General features: G+C 40.0%; 1 protein-coding gene and 1 long non-coding RNA gene across 3 annotated transcripts in view; one reads left to right on the forward strand and one right to left on the reverse strand.

The window, feature by feature from the left end:
• The window catches only part of LOC117949250 (pleckstrin homology domain-containing family A member 7-like), a 128737-nt gene that overhangs the window by 116794 nt on the left and 7064 nt on the right, over positions 1-4879 (reverse strand). The gene's annotated exons all lie outside the window — the stretch shown is intronic.
• LOC117949254 overlaps positions 4704-4879 on the forward strand; it is a 9822-nt gene continuing 9646 nt past the window's right edge. The window contains exon 1 of the long non-coding RNA XR_004657654.1: positions 4704-4714. This is a non-coding gene — a long non-coding RNA (uncharacterized LOC117949254). The remainder of the gene's footprint in view (positions 4715-4879) is intronic.

Consider the following 4879-nt stretch of genomic DNA (forward strand, 5'->3'; position numbering starts at 1 on the left):
ACACACACACACACACACACACTGTGCCTTTGGCAGAGCATCACTGTTGATTTTGTGTAGGACAACATTGTTTATACACTCATACGGCACCAGGATGAATCCTGGTTTATAGAGAAGTTGAGACTTTATTTTTGTACCCTAACAGACATAACAAGCAAGATCAATGCTGAGTCAAGATAAAAAAATCACTGACTATTTAGCACTTTTTCCTAATTTCTAATCAACATGGATTTAAGGATGTTTAATTTTATTAGGGCTTCATTATGAAATAATCTGTTGACTATTTTTTTTCCAGCTATCATTTAGGCTATACAATGGCAAAGCATTGTAAACGATGCCCGTCAAAAGTTCCCATCAAACCAGGATGATGGCTTCAAATGACACATAACTCTCGTTGGTAACGTTTACGGCTAACTCTGGTGAGTAAAGCATGGCGTACTAAAGATGTTTTATTTTTGATGGATTTGCATTAAAGCTCAGCACTGGTCTACGCCTCAAGTCACAAACGTAAAGCAACAACTCTCCAACTGCCTCACCTTCTGTTGACCTCTCAGAGAGAAAAAAACAAATAAATTAAAAACAGAGTGGAGGTTGAGAGGTGAAGGTTCAACAAGAGACAAACAGGTGAAAAAGAAGGAACATGACTGATCAAAATCAGCTAGTCATATCAAGAGTGAGTGAGTGAGAAAAAGCTGTCTCAGCAGATCCTATCTCTTGGGAAGCTTCCTAGATTTGATGTTCTCATCTTATTTCCAAAGTCATTCACCACAAAAGAACACCCTCATCCTCCAGCAACTTCTACTTTCTCTCACCTTCAGAGACGCACTAACATAAATAATATAAAATATTCACTCCACTCAAAAGTTAACATTCCTGCAGGGGGTGTTTATTCTTTCGGCTTCATGCATACCAAAGCGGGGAGAAACTATTCCATCAAGCCAAACCCCAACCAAGATATAATAGCAACAATACACAGCTGGGATTTCTAGTTGGGCCGCAATTTTAAACCAAACAATCGAAATGTGCTTTTGATTTCGACTATCAAAATCAAAAGCAAGCTCGGCGATTCCCCCAGTATTTTTTTTCCTTTCTCCACCCCCGGTAACTTGTGCACGCCTTAAGAAAAAGACAACAACACACATAGCGTAGCTTACCTGCTGGTAGCATGCAGGTAAGGACACAGGTTAACGTTAGCTTGCCTGTATCCTGCGGAAGCTCTTTTCCTGACTCCAGAGTCGGAGATGACCCACTTCCCGGAGCGGTTGTTGTTGAACATCTTCGCCTTCCACGTGTGTGAGTAATGTAAACAACAGTAAAGCGTGTGGGCATGGCGTATTGAATTATGAGGAACTGAAACTGTTGTTGTAAGGTACCCCTCTGCCACCCAGTGGCTGTAATTGTGGCATTGAATCGAATAGTGAACTTAATATTGAAAGTCAAATCAGATAACCTCGGGTGATTTGTTAATTTTCCCAAACATCTGAGTTGTGTTCCATGACATTCCAGTTATGCAGCAGGTGAACACCTTCAAGCTCTATGAAATCACATTTGATTCGATTGAAAATAATTGGAAATTCTAACTGTGTTTCTGCCAAGGACTTCCAAAAACATGCAGTACAATATAAAGCTTTTAGATGTGTGAAATGAAGCCAGAACAGAAAGGGGAAATTATTTACCCCTAACACCACTGGAAGTTACTAATTTACCATCTTAATCTAAAGTCTGCTGGATGGGTTGCTAAGGAAAACACTTCATTTAATCTCTGGTTTATGTTACTGAAGTGAGACTTTAGCAGAGAAGCAGGTGTTGGAAGCAAATATCCGGAGGGAACGTCATTAAGTATGGAATACAGCCTGTGAAGACAACGTTGGATATAAACGCTGTCCTTGGGCTGACATTTACAAGAAATAATCTTTAACTTTCCTGCTGTTTCGAAAGAAACACAGAAACTGGCTAGCACCTTGGACCAATGAAAACAACAGAATAGCTATTGTTGACAGAGCTTTCTCCTCCAGCCTTTATTTGTCTGCCAGGGAACTGTTGGTTCTTTGGTTTAGCCACGGCTCCACGGCAAAACAAAGCCTCTTTTTCAACTGAGGACAAAGAGCGTTGGACGGCGAGCACAAACCAACCCTATGTTCTTACACCTCTAATATTATCCATCGGTTTTATTAGGAGGTTCAAAAATATTTTCAATCAAGATGGGAAAAAACTGCGTTTCCAGGGAGCCTTGTGCATGAAGATGGCCTTTCTGAGTGAGAAAATAACCTCGAAGCAGCCATTCATTTCTTTGTACACAACATCTAAATTTAGGTCCATTCAGTCACAGAAAAATTTGAGAATTGAAAAAAGCCTAATATGTCACTCTGCTCACATCCGTTGGCAGCTTTCCAGGGAAACAGGAATATTTGGTGATATGACTATCAGTGAGTTTCTAAATCTTCCAATTGGTTCCTTGTGAGGAAACAGTAATTCAAGGTTAACTTACTAAGCACTGAGAAAGAGTTAGCTATTGGCTACTGTATTTCAAAGATGAATGGAAATGTCTGTTAAACCGTGACCATGTTCGTGCTGGGCAGTGTAAAAGACTGAACAAAAAAATGTGAACTTGCACTTTGCTGACAAAGAGCACCTGCTCAGCAAACATTTTAAAGGTTTAACAAAGACATTTACTCAAAAATATTTATAGGACAAAAACTACTCCAGTGGTCTTGATGGTATCTGCAGTCAGTGTAACACAGGGCCTTAAAGGGTTTAAGTCTTGCAAAGCCACACTCCTGACATTATCGTAAGCTTCTTTAAGATAAGCCTCTTTGTCACGGCTTCGAGATACTATCATTGTGCTTACGCTGCCAGTCATGCAGTGCTCAAATCACTGCACAACCAATTACAGGTTTCTGCCAAAAGCATCACCTCTGCAAAACTGCAAACCCCTTAGTCATTCAGTATGAGTGGATAAGAACGAGAACACTCTTTAAAACATTATTTATTAAATAACCAGAAGCAAGCTGCTCTGGTCATTTGATGTATTCACTTAAAGGGCCCATGGCATGCACATTTAACATTAATATGTGTTCCCCCAGTCTGCCTATGGTCCCCCAGTGGCTAGAAATGGCGATGGGTGTAAACCGAGCCCTGGGTATCCTAAAGGGTATTCTCAAGGCAGAGCCTTTGAGAAAATGAAAGCTCAGATGGGCCAATCTGGAATCTTGTCCCTTATGAGGTCATAAGACGCAAGGTTACCTCCCCATTCTCTGCTTTGCCCACCCAGAGAATTTGGCCCACCCATGAGAGAGAGACATCACTGCTATCAAACAAGCAAAGTGGCAGTTGGTTAAGGCCACAACCCCAGCCTCCACCCTGCCCCCCTCTCTCCTCCTCAAAAGCTACAGACTCAGAAATGGTACATTTTAAGGAGAGACTTCAGATATGGCATTAGGGAAACACTAAGGTCTATACGAAAGCATCCAAAGAGCATCATGTCATGGGACCTTTAACCCTTGTGTTGTTCCCCGTCTGTTTTGCCTTTTCACGAAGCATAATGTATAAATTATCCCCTAATTCTGTCTAACATCTTCTTAGCCAACTTCATTCCAAGTTATTACCGTTAGTTTTAAACTTCTTTTTGGAATTCATGGTCAATAAATCTCATTCATATTATTATATTTTTTTTTTATGCAAAAGTTATGAATTATTTTGAATAATAGTTGATAGATAACCACAGCCTGTTTTGTGTATGGAACCATCCATGCTATTGCCGATTTTCTTTTGATCATTTTCCCTATATCTACATGGTATACCTCCTGTAATCACATTATGGATCAACGGTATGATACAATTGTTTTTGATTGTAAAAGTTAATTCTGGAACTTGGAAACGATAGTTTGACCCAATTAAAATAGATGAATAAAGATTCCCTTACCAGACGTTTCTTGGCTTTTCAACCACACCTCACAGTCTTTATCAGTATAAAGTTTGCTCATCTGTCATATAGATCAGTCATGTGTCATCACATGTGATAACAGGTGGTTGTATTTATATTGGGTGGAGTCTCCCATCTCTGTTCAAAGATGATCATAATAAAACGTGAATGGCCCACTTGACCTAATGAAGACCGTGATATGTGGTTGAAAGATCCAGGCTAGTTAGTAGATCTTAAGTAAAGATTCAACACTAAATACTAAAAGACTGTTGTCTCATGCTAGTAGCATTACATCTGATTCCTCAAATCTTTGTTTTATTTGGTGAATACCAGCTGTTACCCTGTAGCAGAGGATTTGCCACATGTCAATCCAGCAAACTGTCAAACCGCTACATGAATGAGATGAAGGGATTTGAAAGTGATGTAAAAGGTATCTGTTTTTGACAGACACTAAATCTACTGGAGCTGTGTTTTTGTATTATTGCACTGTACTCTTCAGATTGCTGGTTTTGTCCAACAAACAGTCAAAAAAGCCAAAGATATGGGCAATATCCATCTGACCCATCTGAGCTTTCATCTTATCAAAGGAAGAGCATGATACCCAGGACCCGGTTTACACCTATCGCCATTTCTAGCCACTGGGGGACCATAGGTAGGCTGGGGGAACTCATATTAATGTTAAAAAACCTCATAAAGTGAAAATGTCATGCCATGGGACTTTAAAAACTTGAGTTTCTTTACTTGTCAATTGACTAATCCTTTCAGCACTACAAGAAAGTGAAATCTGATTTAGTTTGAATGAAATGGTGACTACTGTTGCACAACATATTTCCAAACAGAGTCAATGCTCGAGCAAGGTAGGGGCCGTGTTTCTCACGCCTCTCTAGATTACACGATAATGACTAAGGTCATGGCAACAGGACTGAACCAGCTGTCGTCTACAACCAACAGACATCA

The sequence above is a fragment of the Etheostoma cragini genome, chromosome 8 (genome assembly GCF_013103735.1).
Source record: "Etheostoma cragini isolate CJK2018 chromosome 8, CSU_Ecrag_1.0, whole genome shotgun sequence".
NCBI classification, from domain to species: domain Eukaryota; kingdom Metazoa; phylum Chordata; class Actinopteri; order Perciformes; family Percidae; genus Etheostoma; species Etheostoma cragini.